The sequence below is a fragment of the Thamnophis sirtalis genome, unplaced genomic scaffold (assembly GCF_051295495.1).
Source record: "Thamnophis sirtalis isolate CommonGarterSnake01/CBP01778 unplaced genomic scaffold, rThaSir2_p1.2 scaffold_10, whole genome shotgun sequence".
Classification (NCBI taxonomy): Eukaryota; Metazoa; Chordata; class Lepidosauria; order Squamata; family Natricidae; genus Thamnophis; species Thamnophis sirtalis.
In genome coordinates, this window is record NW_028261390.1 from 10,464,053 (window position 1) to 10,482,242 (window position 18,190).

Sequence of the window (18,190 nt, forward strand, 5' to 3'; positions counted from 1 at the left end):
TCCAGCCACCTCATTCTCTGTCGTCCCCTTTTTCTTTTGCCCTCCATCTTTCCCAGCATTAGGCTCTTCTCCAGGGAGTCCTTCCTTCTCCTTAGGTGGCCAAAGTATTTGGTTCCATCTTCAGGATCTGGCCTTCTAAAGAGCAGTCAGGGTTGATCTCCTCTAGGACTGACTAGTTTGATGCCTTACGGTCCAGTGGACTCGCAGGAGTCTTCTCCAGCACTATAGTTCAAAGGCCTCCATTCTTTGGTGCTCAGCCTTTCTTATGGTCTAATTTTCACAGTCAGACATTGCAATTGGAAAAACCATAGCCTTGACTATATGCACTTTTGTTGGCAGGGTGATGTCTCTGCTTTTTAATGTGCTTTATGTATTTATATAAATATGTATATATTTAGTATGGGGAAGTAAGTAATGGCTATTAATTCCCACAAACCATAGGACCTGCTCATAAAGCCACAAGGGACAAGCAACTTTATTTTTTAAAATAGGCTCAAACTCAAAGAACACCTTTGCCTTGCGATGTAATCCACATATACACCGGATTAGGCCTGTTTTCCTGCTCAGTTTATGAACTGTGACTCACTGCGTTTCAAAGCTTTTGGTTAATTCTCGAATTTAGGAGCTATAGCAAATACCTTAAAACTGGGTTTCCCCCAACGTGCAAAGCCGTCGAGTGCTTAACTCCAGTTTGTTCACACAAGCCCTAAGCCCAAAGCGAAGCACTTTTGCCCCATCACCTTCCGTGGAGCCACTGATGAGAAATTCGGGGGGCGAACTGCAGCGCATCTATATCTGAGAGATATGCCTCCTTTTGAAAGGATATGAATGGACAGAATTTTTTTCAAGGGGCCCGGGGACCACCACCACCTCGCCCCCAACGATCCTGACACGGCTTAAAGAAAGCAGTTAGTGAAAGGGGGACCCCGGCAGGGAACAGACGCACCCTATTGACAAGAATGGGCCGGGGCGGCCACCCATGGAGAGCAATCGTTTGCTCGCTCGCCCTCACTGAAATTCTCGCCTCGGCAATCGTGGCAATCGCTGAGAAAGTGACGCGAAGAACTTAAAGGAGGACTTAAAGAAGGAGCCCAAAGGCGCCCATTAAAGAGTTTCGGCCTATTTCGTTAACTTTCGTATTGCAGACCGCGACTCTTCGTCGTTATCAGGCTTGGTAGCGATCCTGAGAAACGCGCGCTGATTTTTATTAATAATACTAGTTAGTCAAGTTGAACCATCTTTTTTTAAATTGACATGTTTAAGTCCTGCTTGCCAGTGAATTACTCCTGGCTTCTCGCGGTATATTGTAACCGAACCAGTGGGCTTCAAACATGAAACCACCAAGCTACTAGCCAACATTAAAAGTATCCGCGCTCGACAGGTCGTTTGAATGCTGCCGCTTCGTGTTTGGCTGACCGGTGAACGGCACGAGGACTGGGATGTACCATCGTTCTCCTCGCCATCCTAAGAAAATCCTCCTCAGAGACAAGCTTTTGGATTTAAAAAAGAGCTAATGTTTAAGAAGCAATACCAATCAAATATTTCGAGCTGCGTTCACACGTGCATTTTTGTTAGTTACACCAGAGTCTGAACGCGTGTAAGGACAGCGGGTAAAGTTCTCGCTTGGCCCCGGGGACGGGAGCGCGGCACTTTTCCGTGGGGACCGAAAAGGGACGGTCAAGCAACTCTTAAGAGAAATGCGGACAAACAACACGTGGGAATCATCCGTTAAAGGGCGGCGAGTCAACCCGATCCGGGTTGAAAGGAATTCATCAGAGGAGCAGGGAAAGTGTAAATTTCTCCGAGTTTTTTTTTCCAAGGAAGGAAGGTTACTTTTAGAAATTATTTTCCTCGAAATTAAGCCGCGAGAATTCGATAGCACGGTCGGATAGGGGTGGCCGGTGGGCACTGTAGTCCGAAAAGAAGTAAGTCAATAAAAGATCATTATTGTCTTGTTCTTTCAGGTAATCCTGAAAAAAAACCCGAAATCAAACATTTGAGACCGAGAATGGAGAGACAGAACGACTAGAAGTCTCCTTGGGCAATTCTGAATGTGTTAAGGACTACCGTCTTAATTTTATTCCACAATTAAAAGTATATCACGATGTTTAATTTTTCAGCTAATCTCTTAAAATCATTGTTCTTTCCGCCGCTTCATTCGCCAAGCGGCTCTTTCTGCCGCGTAAGCTTCGTGTAAGCCTGTTACGGTGGACTGCAGTTTGCTTTTAAAGGGTGATCGGTCGATTGTAGTACAAACAATTTGCCGCTTGAACAGAAAAAAAGGACTTTTTTTCGGCCACAGTTAAGCGGAAAGTATTTTACACGAAATTCTTGAGCTGCGCTCGCCACCTTGCGGTTGAAGGGGGAAAAACCCCGCCTCAATGGAATAGCTAGAACTTGGAGTACCATCAAAAAGGCTCTTTTGAGCAGGCATTGAACTTTGAAACTCTTCAGTCGGGCAGTGAGCCCAAAATAGCTTTCCAAACAAAACCACTGGAAATGTAAGTAGAATTCTCCTCGGCGGTTTTTAATTGCTTTTCCCTGGGGACAAACGCAGCCTGGTGTGCCTAATGTCTGGTAAGGAGGAGTTTATGCGTGCAAGCTCTGGAAACGGTGCAAAGGAAGGGTTATTTACCTCTCCCTCGGAAACCCAATGAAATGTGGTTGAATCAAGATTGGAGCTGGGAAAGTTGTTAATTCTGTGCCCCGTTGTGTTTGTTAGGTGGGGCAGAACTCAAGTGGGAAATTCATGACTGTAAACACTCTGGCCAATGGTTTTTCCTTCCATTTTTAGCTCCATGCAACATACCGAACCATAATCCACACAGACTGAGTTTATGTAACTCTAAACTACCAAGCAGCCCTTTTAACCCAAATGCCATCATGGGAAACCAGGGTATGAAAGAACAGATGTTCTGGATAAAGACAAAACAGGAAAGAATAAGCCCACTAGAAAGTTGGAAGCCATCTACAGTATGTATCTAGACAACTTTCGAAGACTGATCTTTCAACTCTCAACTTACGACCCCAATTGAGCCCCAAATTCCTGTTGTTAAGTGAGACATTTGTTAAGTGAGTTTTGCTCCATTTTGTGGCCTTTCTTGCCATAGTTGTTAAGTGAATTACTACAGTGGATAATAACACAGTTGTTAAGTGAATCTGGCTTTCATGTGGATTTTGCTTGTCAAAATGTGATCACATGATTCTGGGATACCCCCAAATCCGGACTTTCCACAGCCTTATTGGACATCTAAGGATGGTTTATTCAATGAAACCAATTATCTGGTTTTACATAAGATGCCGACTCATGTAATAGCCCCATGAACAGGGCTAAAATGTGTTCCCCTAGCTCAGTGATGGCGAATCTTTTCAGCACCGAATGCCCAAACTGGAACATGTGTGCATGTGCATTCATGTGTGCACACCGGAGTGTTGGAAACCCCAAGACCAGCTGGCCGGTGCGCATGCACGCACTGACCAACTGGTCTTTGGGTGTCCAGCACGCACATGCACTCTGGCCAGCTGATCTTCGCACAGACCGGAGCACTGGAAGATCAGCTGGCTGGCACACACATGCCAGGTTTTTTTGCTGTTTGGGGCGGCATTTTTAAACCATTTTCGGGCCAAAAACAGCTTGCAAAATGGCCTGAAAATGCCCCCCAAAATGGTTCAGAAAATGGTCTAAAACCAGCCTGAAAAATGGCCTAAAACGGCCTTCTTTTTGGCTGTTTTTCAGGCCATTTTTCAGCGCTCCGGTACCCACGAAGAGCAGCTGACGATGATGCACATGCCCCCAGAGAGGGTTCTGCATGCCCTCACTGGCACGTGTACCATAGGTTTGCCATCATGGCCCTAGCTTGTGATTCATGTGCCATGAAATATGGGATGAAGTGAGCACTGCTACAGTTTCTTACTCTTGCCTGTGGTGGGCAGGAGAGAACCGCCACTAGGCTACTGAATTTGGGGGCCTGTATGTAATGGCAGGATGTGTCCCAGGCAATTCTGCCTAGGGTCACTATCAGGCTCCAGACATTTTCAGAAAGTCCATGGCAAACTCTTGCAAGATAATGCCACAAACTTTTAAATTCTGCTCTAAGCCAGCTCATGAAATTTGGCTGAGTGAGACTTCAAAAGAGATCTGAGGGAGGGAAATATTTCCAGGAGACCCAACCTCACCCTGTGGATGGTATTGCCTGGTTAAGCCTGCCTTGCTAAAATGTCTAGGGCCATCAAAAGCTTGCCCAGCCAATTATCCCACTCCTACACAATTGTAGCCAATAGTGCAAACAAGACTGAGAGGAGGGTAGCTATGGCACCCTCTGCTTCAACACATCTAGGGGTTTGGTTGCCTTGGCACCAGCCTCCTCCAGTTTTGCTGGCTGAGGAATTCTGGGAGTTGAAGTCCACAAGTCTTAAAGTGGCCAAGGTTGGAGATCCCTGCTCTAGAATGCCACTGGTTTTGGTTATATTCCATTGTTTACAGATTATGATAAATGTACAGTCACTTTTAAGACAATGTCTAATGACCATGTCCATATAATTTTCCAGGCAACAGTAGGAAAGTAATTATCCACTGCTTTCTTCCTCTTAGTCTAACCTGTATTTCTGGTATTATCTGATGGTTTTTCAACAAAACACAAACCAAATCAAACTTGTTTAGCTTCTGAGCTCACGTAAGATTAGCCAGGTGATGCCACCAGCTGAAATGATGATTGACTCTTGGGGTACATTTAGGTGTAATTGTACTCTGCAGAGTTGGAGGCTTCTCTGCAAGTACAGGGCGGGGCATAACCTTTTCCTAGGGGGTCACAGCAAGATCGACAGCAGTTTACAACTTCCGCGACACCTCATTTTAAAGCCCATAAAAAACTGAATTGAATGAGCTATTAAATGTTAAATTTGCTTTAAGAATGGCTGGAAAATTCGATTCGGAAGAACAAAGGATCATTGACAGAAGGAAAACAATGTTAAAGGAAAACAATGTCGAATTTTGGGGCAATGACGTCTGGCCGGGAAATTCGCCAGATCTCAATCCGGCAGAGAACATTGGGGCCATAATTAAGGATGAAGTGGAAGCTCTGATGATTCAGGAGCAAGGTCAAAATCGATATTCGGTTGAAACTTTGAGAATGAATTTGGAAACTGTGTTGAAAAATCTGGAAAATCGAACGGAACTGTTTGAAGATTTGTTGTGTTCTTATCCACCTCGTTTGAATGCTGTTCGAAGGGCTAATGGTGGTCATACTGACTATTAAATCGTGTCAATAAACTCAGTTTTTGATGGGCTTTCGAATGGTGTATGAATTATTTGTGTTGTTATTACAAGTGTTGCTGTGACCCCCTAGGAAAAGGTTATGCCCCGCCCTGTACTATTGTTTATAGTAAGGTAACCATAACTAGCTTGCAAAATTCCAAAATGGTCACCAGATGGCAGCAAAGAGAGGTATAAAACTCAATCCCTTTGGTAGCATCTAGTGGTGGTCTGGATTTTTGCAGCCCAGGAATGGTGGCTTGGTCATCATGCTACATAAGGATTGTCTTTGCTACACTAGTTGTTTAAGACACCAGGTGGAAACTGGGAAACGATGAGTTCTAGTCCCGTCTTAGGCTAGGTGACTTTGGATCAGTTGCTGTCTCTCAGATCCACCCACCCCACAGGATTGTTGCTGTGGGGAAAAATCACCTCCTTATTTATAAAAAAAATAATAAAGATGCTATAATCAATAAATTACACATAGTACTATAGCAACAATTTTTAGAAGTACTTGAATTTTCCCCAGATTAATGTAGATAGGTTTACAGAGAGAAAGCTTTATCGGATCCATTGGGCTTTATTCCCAAACAATTACATGAATTAGTCCTTTTGTGTGGCCAACAAGATGATGCTATTGTGTAGCAATTTGCTAAGGCTGCATAACCTGTACCAAAGTAGTAAGCCCACTATTGATTAGTCTCTTAACCAGAGATGAAATTCAGAAGGTTCTGACAGGTTCTGGAGAACCAGTAGTGGAAAGTTTGAATAGTTTGGAGAACTGGCAAATACCACCTCTGGCTGGCCACAGAGTGGGGAGGGAATAGAGATTTCGCAGTATCCTTTGCCCACCAAGCCATGCCCACAGAACTGGTAATAAAAAATTTGGATTTCATCACTGCTCTTAACCCAAATAAATATTGGCACATGTATGCTGAGCCATTCCCCCCCCCCATTTCAGTTAAATAGAAGAGTATTCTGAAATTTAAGTAAGCAAATTGGAAAATGATAATATTCCCTTTGGCTATCCGATGAGAATGTTGTGTGCCTTCTCATATCATCAGTCTTCCAGATAACCTGGCAGTGAACTCCAAACTGAATCCTCCTCTTTAGAAATTGTTGGCAGGTTGAGTCCTGGTGCCAGGGACCTGGAATTCATTCAATTTATGATCTGAGTGATATTTTGGAGAAATATGGTTATGATGTGCACGTGTGATTTTTTTTTTAAAAAAAACTTATTTCAGCATTTCCCTTGCCGTCAAAGTTCTTGATCAGAAAGGGAAAGGCAGTCATTAATCAGCACTTTTAGACTAAATCATAAACCCACATTTGGCTTGTTAGAGATGATTTTTAAAAAGGCAAGAAGCTTGAGATGTTTGTTTTACATTACGAATAAATATTAAGGATTAACAGCTGGCTTCTCGGGAGCTTTTCAGTCTAGAAATGAGAGGGAAAATGACTGAGGTAAACAAAATTATGTTGTGCTGTGGATAAAACGGATAAGGAGAAGGTATTTTCCCTTTCCAAAAATACTAGAACCAGAGGTCACCCTAATGAAATTGAATCGTGAAAGAATCGGAACAGGCAAAAGAATTATTTCTTGTACAACACATAATTCAGCTTTGCAATTTTCTACCCTGAAATGCTATGTTGACGGCCAGCTGGATTGGCTTCAAAAAAAAAAAAAAAAAAAAAAAGATCAATTCATGGAAGTCATGGCAATCTTCATAGCCTTGAAGGCAGTGGGATTACCTCTGAAAGCCACCTTCTGGGACACTTGTGGGTTTTCTTGTGCAGTTGGTTACCCGCTATGACAACAGACTAGATGGGCCGATGATCCAATCCATCAGCATAATACTTACAACTCTTACCTTGTACTTGTCTGTTTTCTCATGGCCACATGGGGGCTATATTAATCCTGTCTTCCTCAATCCTACAGGTGTGTGAGATTTCAAGTGTCAGAATTCTGTCATCAGGAATTGTCGCATCTATAAGCCAGATCAGTAAGTTTGTTGCTTATCCTTTGCATGAGTCAGGGTGTTCTATCTTCAAAGGTAACTAGGTGGACAAGAGCCACAGATCTCATTTCATTTAGAGGCAGCTTGATTGTGGAAGTTTGTGAAATCTACAAGTAAAGATTGTGATACAAAGAAATTACGATGAAGCAAACTGGCTAGGCCATTACATAATTTATTTAGGTACTGAAGGAAGATTATACATAAGTCTATTTCTGCATTTGTTATATTAGTTACTCAACTTTTATTAGCAACAAAAGAGAGAGAGTGAGTGATCAAATATATATTTGCAAGTAATGTCTTTCAAAAAGCATCAAGGTTCATTCAAATGAAATTCAGAAAGTGAGTTCCCAAATAATATTTTTAACGCTATTATTTTTTTTCTGCTCTTAAAAGGCATTGCTAAGATTTGACCATTTTGTACACTATTCATGCAAAATTAAAACTTGCAAAGCGTAATTCAGCTTTGCATGGGAAACATCCCTAAACATGAGTTATTTTATTCTGTGTTACAACTGAGCCATCTACTGTCCATTTTCCTTGTTGCTGTTTTTAATGCTGGTATTCAGAGAGGATTATAATCTTAAAACAGATGATGATGTTCAGGTTTCTGAACCTCTCTTTCAGACATGGCTTGGGTACACACATTGCAATAAGCACAATTTGTTTACCTTTTTTTTTACTAAGTACAATTGGTTGGATTTACATGTGCCATGGTACATATTTACCCATGTACTCCCAATCTCTTGAACTAAAGTTTTCTTAGGGAATTCTGGGAGGAAATTCTGCCAGATGTTGCCCAAAGCATCTTGAGTGTGCCCTAAAACGTCTAAAAATGTACAGGGCAACTTCACATGAATATGTAATACCAAAGCATGTCAAATCCTGCACTGTGGGTGTGTTTCAAATGCATGTGGGGGCAGTTAACTAGCTTCGCAATAATACAAATGTATGTTACTGGAGAGGGAACATCAGCTGATTAGAAAACGCCAGCTCCTGAGTAATTAAGGAACAGATAAGAAATAACTTTCAATAAATTAAAACACAAGATGCAGATGGTCCCTGAGTTGTAATTTGAGGTTGCATGCTCAAAAGTGGGTGGGGTCAGGACAAGAATTACATTTAATTAAATTTATGCTTGATTAACATTTGTTTGACTCAAGACATTTTATGTGATTACTTCTTATCCATTTAATATGTTCATTTGTCTACAGTTTTGTAAAAACTGTTGGGGGAGCTGTGGGGATTATATCCAAGATCTTAGGGAGCCCCATAAGTAGGTCATCCTATTTGCATTTAAGAACCTGATTTGTGATTCATAAGCAAAGCCTAAACAATCTGGGTTCTGCAAGCAGATTAAGTACTCAGACACTTTTGAAAAGCTTAAATGAAAGCTTTCCAGAAGTACAGGTAGTCCTCAACATACGACCACAACTGAGCCCAAAATTTATGTTGTTAAGTGAGTTTCATGACCTTTCTTGCCATAGTTGTTAAGTGAATCACTACAGTTGTTAAGTGAATCTGGCATCCCCTTTGACTTTTCAGAAGGTCGCAAAACCTGATCACATGACCCTGGGACACTGCAACTGTCATAAATATGAACCAGTTGCCAAGCATCTGAATTCTGACTAGGTGACCATGGAGATGCCCCCAATGGTTGTAAATATGAAAGTCACTTTTTTCAGTGCTTTGAATGGTCATTAAGTGAACTGTTGTAAGTCAAGGACTACTTGGACTACTACACCAAATGCTACCTATTGGAGGGTAGCGTTTGGTGTAGTAGTCAAGGCATTTGGCTAGAAATGGAGGCCATGAGTTCTAGCCCTGCTTTGGGTGCAATGCCTCTAGCCTTAGGAAAAAGGCAAGGTGTAATAGCAGTAAGGAAGACCATTGTTGCTTCAAGGAGTTTAGTGATATATTTTGATTTCTCCTTCATATTAAGAAAAGTCTAGAAGTTTGGAGCTCATTCTGACCTTACCTGCTTGATTGTTTTATTCTTTCTTTACTGAATAAAGAAAAAAAAAAGGTGGGGGAGGGAGAATGTTGGGCACTGGGGAAGCGGCTGTCATTATTAAGGAATTCCTGGCAGCTTGTAAGAGATTTTGGTATCATCTTGCTTGATAAACTTTGCTTTTTGTGTTATGCTTTTAGTTAATAATAACACTTAAAGTCCCTTTATTTACTGATATGCTTATTGTCTCTGGATCCAATAGAAACAATTGCCTAGGCACTTGATCACTGCCGTTAACACTTGGCAAAACACAATGACAAACCACTTCCGAAGCTGCTGCCAAGTAAACCACAGACACTGGCACAAAGGCAAACATTTTCTTCCTATAGCAAAGCTACTCTTTCTCCTGGGCACTGGCTGTTCAAAGAACTGCAGAAACATTCTCCATCCTGTTATCCTCCAGCTGTGCTGGGACCTACATTTCCAGCAACCCCAACTGGTGTGTCATTACTATGTCCCATCCTTGGTAAAGGAGTTGGGAGTTAAAGTCTATAGGATCAGAGTGGAGTTTTCTGCTAAATAACCAAAGGGCATTTCCATCATAGCTGTGACAATTCTTTCATTCACAAAGTTGCCTCTATACAGAACAGCTATTATATACATATATAATACATATTATACACATATATACTTTTCTGTCCAATTTCCCCTATGCCTGAAAAGTTTTCGATCTGTGTGGGCTACCTGCTCTAACTAATGCCAGTGAAGCACGGACACTAACCTCACAATCGACACACAAGCTATGAATGGCTTTTAGTTAATAATAACACTTAAAGTCCCTGTATTTAAGAGCCGAGGTGGCGCAGTGGTTAAATGCAGCACTGCAGGCTACTTCAGCTGACTGCAGTTCTGCAATTCGGCTGTTCAAATCTCACCGGCTCAGGGTTGACTCAGCCTTCCATCCTTCCGAGGTGGGTAAAATGAGGACCCGGATTGTTGTTGGGGGCAATATGCTGACTCTGTAAAACCGCTTAGAGAGGGCTGAAAGCCCTATGAAGCGGTATATAAGTCTAACTGCTATTGCTATTGCTATGGCGCAAAGAGCTATTAGAAGATACATGCTCGGCGTTACAAGACAAGATAGAAAGACCTGCACATGGACTAGAAAACAAAGGAAAGTATATGATATCATCAAGAGAGTAAAAGAATTGGAGTGGAAATGGGCTGGTCGCATAGCAAGAAGAACCAATGGCAGGTGGACCAAAGCAGTCATAGGCCACTTGATAAAATTGTCCACGAAAGAGACCTAAAACAAGAGGGATTGACAACAGCAGCAAGTATTGTGGGCCCAACTGGCAAAAGAAAGCTCAGGACCCTACTGGTTGGAAACATGGGGACGAGGCCTTCATCCTGCAGTGGATAGGCAAAGGCTAAAATGATGATAATACATATAGTAAAAGTGGAGAGGACTTCTCAGTGATCCCTGTGGAAATGGAGCACTATGCCTACAAATGTATGAGGTGGGAATGGGACAACTTGCTGCGGCCAATTCAGGATGGCCAACTCGCAACAACCAACTCATCACAGCCAACTCGCTGCAGGACAACTTGCCATGGCCAACTCGCCATGGGAAAATTCACCGCGGGACAATTTCAACAATTCTAATTAATTAATTAATTACCTAAATAAATATTTTATTTTTTGCCATTCACATTTCATTCTATCTCTCCTTTTGCATCCTTTCCATCAATTTTTTGATATTAGCGTAACTCTTGTCTTGCAGCAAGTTGTCCTGGGGCGAGATGGCTCTGGCGAGTTAGCCATGGTGAGTTGGCCATGGCAAATTGTCATAGACTCGCTATAGAACAGTCAACCATATTGACACCCCTGTCCTAAAGCCATCCCTTATATGAATCAGCAAGAGGAGGGAAAGGGACAGGAAACAAGACCCATGGAAAAAGGTGTTTTCTCTTGGTCCCACAACCCTAAACATTTAAGAGGATGATTCTTCAAGTTCTGGAAGATAACCAGTTTTCTTCATTTAACAGCTGAAGTATGTAAATCATATTTCTCATTCCCTTACTTCTCAAGAGGTGTTGTTCACATTGGCACTAATTGATCATTGCTAAAGGAGCAGCTGTGTCTTAAGATGGGTCATGGAGCATGTCCAACCAGGTCATTATCAGGTACAATCCTCAATCAAGATAACATGGTTTGATAGCAAAAAGTGGCAAGAAGTTCTGTCAATTCCATAAAAGACTGATTTCTAATCCACAAAAATTCATAATGCCCTAACCAAAATCATTTTCTCATCTTCCTGGTGTAAAGACTGTGATTCCCTCTGCCAAGCCAAAATGTGTGTTGCTACTGGCAGGGGAGAACTGGAGGATTTATTACTCTTGAATTTGCAGAGCTGAGATAACCACTATGTTGTCATTCACTTAGTGTAGCCTTGTAATAGCATTGTTTTATACTGTGATCTCTCTTTAAAGCAGGTGTGTCAAACCTGCACACCCATGGGTCACATGTGGCCCTGGACAGCTAGTAATACAGCTCCACAAGATGGTAAACGTTTAACATAATTTATACATACATGTATACACACATATACACACATTTTATATGTGGCCCAAACCAATTCCTCTTCACTCAATGGAGCCCAGGCAAGCCAAAAGGTTGGACATACCTGGCTTGGAATTGATCTGAAACACTTTAAGCTTCCTAGTTGACACACCTGTTTAACTCTTGATTTTTACAGCTGTCGCCTGACTGAAACCCACTTGTTTCATTTTGGTTGGTCTGAATAAAGGCATGGAACATTCCTGGACTCTAGATTTTATTTTTCACTAAATCCAGTGTAAACAACTAGCTTTCTTTTGGGATTTCATGGTATGGTCATGTTGGCAGGAATTGAGAATTGTATCTCAACTCATCTGAAGGCTATTACAGGGGGATGGCTAATTTGCAAAGTAACATTGAAGACAAGTCAAGAAACTGCCAAAAAGCCATCAGTAAACAGCCCAACCAAAGAATCTCTAAGAACACCCCCCACCCACACAGACAGGCAAGTCACTGGAATATAAACTGACAGCAAACAGCATTTGTTACTACCGTAGCACTGATGTTATCTAGTTAGGATAATGAAACGTCTGCATGAAAACAAGCAAGCTCAGAGAGCACCAAGGACCCCACATATCAACTCTGAGCTATAAATATTCTCCTTTATTAGTACTAGAGTTTACCTCCTATGGTTTAGCTGTGTAAAGTTGCTACAAACTGTGGAATCCAGTACCCAGTCTTGTGACCTGCTCAGAGGACTGGTCAAACCAGAATCCTGAGAGTAACACCTTCCATTATGCAAGAGTTATAGAATGTGCAGTTAAGTAAATTATTACTTCATAAAGCTGATGGGAATGTGTCAAGGCTTTCAAAGATTTTGTTGACTTTCTGGTGAGTAATTATTGAAAGACGTACAACACCTTAACAGAAAATGGCAATTATAATGTATTATTATTTTATCAGGGTAGCAAAGTATCTCAATAATAAATATTTATTGAAGGAGGACATTGAGAATACAAATTCTCATGAGGACTAAGCTGAATAAAGGAAAGATGTTTATATTTTGAAAAATGTATTATTTCAACAATATTTTTGGAGAGAGAAAATCTGCTAAATTGGGCTATGCAGCATCCAAGATTCAGATGATGCAGAAGCACTGCTTTCCTTCTAGTTTGATTTTGTTATCACAAATCTAAATTTGTTTGGCTGAGAGATTCAGATAATCCCTTATGACATACACAAGTGACAAGAGATGTGATTCCCCCAACTATGCACCACACTTCTTCTGAAGTTTGCAATCAGAATAGCGTTGAACTCATACAAGCAGAGCAAAGATTGCAATATTTTTATTCAAATTTATATAGCTGCCCATTTCTCTTAAAGGGGCTTTTTAAGAGGGATACAACAATAAAGAAAACAGCAAATATAAACAGATAAAAATCTGGAAAGTCACAGTGATAAATAGCATAAAAATACTAGCCCTGGGCAAAGGGAACAATATTGCTCCCTCAGCAATAGAACCATTGAGACAGAACTCCAATCCCTTGGGAGCCCCAGACCTGGCAGCATATCCAGATCTTCAGGGCCTTATGACAAATCAAAAAGGATTGGGCCAACCTAATTTCAGGAGGAAGGAGATTCCATAAAGGGGAGTTGCAGCAGGAAAGGCAAGTTTCCTGGGACCCACCAGATTTAGATCTGTAGCTGATGGTATCTGCAGCATGCCTTCCTCTACAAAATCTAATGGGGTGGATTGATGTAACCAGGGCAAGATGGTCTCTCTGATAACCCAAGCCCATGCCAAAAAGGGCTTTAAAGACTAAATTTAACTACTTCATTTGGACCCAGAAGCAAACTAGCAACAAATGCAGCTTAAAGGACGAAGGTGCAACATGCGCCAACTCTGCAAAGTCACCTCAGAGCAAGATGGGTAGCAAACAAATTTAATAAATAATAATTCTGATCAGCTGAAACTTCTGAATACTCCTCAGGGGCAGCCCCGTGTAGAGTGCACTGGAATAGTCCAATCTGGATGTGACTAGGGCATGAGTGACTGTAAGCAGAGCCTGCCCATCCAGAAACCAGCACAACTGGAACATTAGACAAAGCAGAGAAAAGGCCTCCTAGCCACAACACCCAGATTGTATATGGGGCCTGTCTGGGATAGTGCCAGGACCAAAGATGGCATAGATCTTGGATCAATAAGTTCTGAGAACCAAAGCCACTCAGTTTTGGCAAGGGTATATAGCTGAAGCCTTGTTTCCAATCCAGATTCGCGCAGCCTCCAGGCACCAGGATAAGACATTTCCTTCCATTACCTAATTGATGATACCATACTCAGTGGCCTCATTTAGATGTTGAAAAGGAGAGGAGATAGCAATGGCACTATGACACTCCACACTGTAAGGACTGAGACCTCTCATCACCAATTCTCACTGACTGAAATTACGCACAATCCTGTGCCACCACTTCTAATTTTTTGAGCCAATCCAGATGGATGGAATAGCTGATGGTATCAAAAGCCACCAGGAAGTCAAATAGCCCAAGGATGGACACACTATCCCCATCTCAATCAAGTTAGAGGTCATCAAAATAATGACTAATGCCATTTCTGTCCCATGTGTGAATCTGACTGAAAAGGACCCAAGTAATGCTCTTCTTTAAACCTCTCTGTAGCCGTTGCAACCACCTTCATATTAACGTCCACAAAAGGGGAGGTGGGATAATGCACAAAAACTATCCAATATAGTGGAATGGCTTCTCAAGGAAGGGGCAAACCATGGTCTCTTTAACATGTAAAAGGATAACCCTGAACCTATCCACATGATCAATCCTACCCCTCACCCATCCCAAGTTGTCAGAAGGGACAGGGATCCAAGGAACAGGTGGCTGAGCTTTCATTCCTGAGGACCATGTTAACTCCTTCAAGCCCAACATGTCCAAACCATTCCTAGATAACTGGGCTACACCCAGGCATCTTCTCTGGGCTTGCGACAAGACCAACTCCAATTGGGAACAAATCCCATCGACTTTATCTGACAGATGTTTTGATTATTCCACACCCTTCTGTAAAAGGAACCTCATGTTCCCCATCACTTACCTAAGCGGGCCTGCGTCACAAGAAACAATGTTGTGGAGGAGTAGGCTGTGGATATAATATAGGTGAAATACTGGTGTTTCACCATCCTTGCTGCTATGAAGTAGGCCTTAAAAACGGCTATGTTTAGTTCAGCTTGTCCTTTGCTGAGTGCTAGCAACATTCTGGATGTTTCTTCACCCATTTCATGCTCTTAGTTCCTCTGTAAATCATTGGAAAGAGCTAAGATTCTGAAAATAGAGAAGTTGCATGGTCTCCTCCTCATTTCAAGCATCAAAAAGCAACAAAAGCATGAGTGGACCATTCAGAAAACCAACAAGGACAATCTCCAGCTTCCTCTGAAATCACTTTGGATCCCATCCATCGGCAAGGGCAGACGATTTTTTTTTTTAAAATAAACCCCATTAAATTAAAGTTTGAAGTTTTGAAGCTCCCCCCTTTTTCATTGACAATGTTTGCCCATGGAAATCTGGTTCAGCTATAATTCTCAGTTATTCTGTTGGAATCGTATATTCCAAAGATTCAATGAAGATTTTTTGAAACAATCTACATGTTACAAATATGGCATCAGTAAAAAGCTAGATATAATGGTTTGACAGGATTCATCCCTATGCAGACACAAGCAATATTTCACTTATGAAACCCATGGCTAGCATTTCCACTCACACTGACATTCCTCCCATTGTAGTTATATATGCTATATTATGGATACATTTCATTTACCAACTTGATTTAAAATGAATGAATAAATACATGCTGTGCATATATAATTGTGTATTATCATTGAATCACAGAACCATCTTAAACTACAAAAATAAAGGGATTTTGTTTCTGCTGCCCTTGTGCTAAACACAATTATTTAGAAATAAATTAGCCATTTTATTGCAGAAAGAGATAATTCTAAAATGAAATTAAACATATGAGTATCTATACTACTCATGTATCTGCGCAGAACACCATTTGGGGCTAGAGAAAGCTTGGCTTTCTAGACTGATTGGAAATCACTACCCTATTTTACACCGAGGAATAATAAACCACACTTTTAATTTATTTCATATTTTCTTTGGTGGCTTCCAAAACATTTGAATTTAAAATACAGAAAAAAAACTATTACTACTAGCTCTACTACCCATAACAATTAGCCACCTGTCTTTTGGGATAAAGAGCCCAGAGGGTGGCATTAAAAGATTTGTATTCCATACAAGATGACTACAAATTATATCAAATGTTTTACAAATACCCCAAACATTGTGAATTGAATCCTACATTTATTCCAAGTGAGACGTCCTGAATTAAAAAAACGATTGGGGAATTTTGGATGAAATCCCCCATTACATCTCAACCTGCTAGCTATACAGATAGTAATTTGACTTATGATCACAATTGAACTTAGAATTTATGTTGCTAAGTGAGAAATTTGTTAAGTGAGTTTTGTCCCATTTTATGACTTTTCTTGCCACATTTGTTAAGTGAATCATACCAGTTGTTAAATTAGTAGAAATAGCAATAGCACTTAGACTTATATATCGCTTCATAGTGCTTTACAGCCCTCTCTAAGCAGTTGGCAATGTCAGCGCATAGGGCCCAACAATCTGGGTCCTCTTTTTCTGACCTTGGAAGGATGGAAGGCTGAGTCAACCTTGAACCCGTAAGGATCGAACTCCTGGCAGTCAGCAGTGAATTAGCTTACAATACTAAATGGCTTCCCCATCGACTTTGCTTGCTGAAAGATCGCAAAAGACGAGCTCCTGACTCTGGGACTCTGCAACTGTCATAAATATGAACCAGTCATCAGGTATTTGAATGTAAATCACGTGACGATGGGGATGTTGCAATGGTCATAAGTGTGAAAAATCACCAGAAGTCACTTTTTCAGTGCCATTGTAACTTCAGTCACTCTATGAATTGTTGTGCAGTCTTGTTGAATTGGCCCCTTCACTTTTACCTGCCTCTAGCTGTTACCTCCTCTGTGGATTCTCACTTACCATTTCACTCTCACCTTTAGTCACACCTGCCTGCTTCTGTTGGCTCATCTACCTGCCTTTTACAGAGTCTTTAAAAATTTACTTTTTTTACAACTGAACAAGAGCTGCGGTGGCACAGTGGTGAGAATGCAGTACTGCAGGCTACTTCTGCTGATCACCGGCTGCCAGCAGTCTGGCAGATCGAATCTCACCAGACTCAAGGTTGACTCAGCCTTCCATTCTTTTGAGGTCAGTAAAATGAGGACCCAGATTGTTGGGAGGAAATTGTTGACTCTGTAAACTGCTTAGAGAGGGCTGTAGAGCACTGTGAAGTGGTATAGAAGTCTAAGTGCTATTGCTAAGGTGCCTTTACTTGGGCAGGTATCCCATTGAAACTGAAGGTGAAATTCCTCCTCCTCTTTCTCCTCCTTCATCCAATGCAGGTAGTCCTCAACTTACAAATGATTCATTTAGTGACCGTTCAAAGTTACAGCACGGGGAAAAGTTGACCTATGACCGTTTTTCAGTCACCACCTTTGTAGCATCCCTGTGATCAAAATTCAAGACACTTAGCCATCGGTTCATACTTACGACCAAGATCCCCTTTTGCAACCTTTGGACAAGCAAAGCCAATGGGGAAGCCCGATTCACTTTTAACCTCTGGGTTTCTAACTTATCAACAGCAGTGAATTCACTTCACAACTGGGGGTGGGGGTGGGAGAAAGGTTGCAAAACGGGGCAAAGCCACACCTAGTATGATTTGATTGCTTACTTGTACCCTATGACTAACATTAAGTGTTGCATCTTATAATTCGTGACGAATGTGTCTTTTCTTTTTATGTACACCGAGAGCATATATGCACCAAAGACGAATTCCTTGTGTGTTCAATCACACTTGGACAATAAAGAATTCTATTCTATTCTTAACAAACGCTTCACTTCCCGCCAGAAATTTCGGGCTTCAATTTCTGGTCGTTAAGCACAGGACTACCTGCATGTACTTCGTGAGCCTCGGCGCATACTTGTGCAAGGCCAGGAAACGTTTCCTCAGGTATTTATGTACACCTTTTACCTCAAGTCACGCAACCGGGCCTGTCACCTCCGCGGGGGCCGAGGCGAAAAGAGAGAGAGAGAGAGAGAGAGAGAGAGAAATGAGAGAGAAAGGGGCGGGCCCAGCGCCTCATACGAGGGGGCGTGGCCCGGCTGCCGCGCGACGGGCCGAACGGCCGAACGCCAGAAGCGGGAGGTTGCTTAGCAGAGGCAGGCAGGCAGGCGCGCGCAGTCAACCGTCTTTTCGCGCTCGCGGTCGCTCCGGCTTCCCCCCCCCCACTCTTTCCCCCACCCCCCCGCAGG

At 41.9% G+C, this 18,190-nt stretch overlaps 1 long non-coding RNA gene across 2 annotated transcripts; it reads right to left on the bottom strand.

Annotated features, from left to right (window-relative positions):
* Positions 1–1,247: 1,247 nt before the first annotated feature.
* On the bottom strand, positions 1,248–17,957 carry LOC148043781 (uncharacterized). Of its 2 annotated transcripts, none has more exons than XR_015697810.1 (3): positions 17,910–17,957; positions 7,123–7,376; positions 1,248–1,970 (listed from the first exon to the last, which is right to left on the bottom strand). It is a non-coding gene; the product is annotated as an uncharacterized LOC148043781 (long non-coding RNA). The 2 variants fall into 2 exon arrangements; XR_015697809.1 differs by lacking the exon at positions 1,248–1,970 and adding an exon at positions 5,813–6,399.
* Between the last annotated feature and the right edge of the window lie 233 nt (positions 17,958–18,190).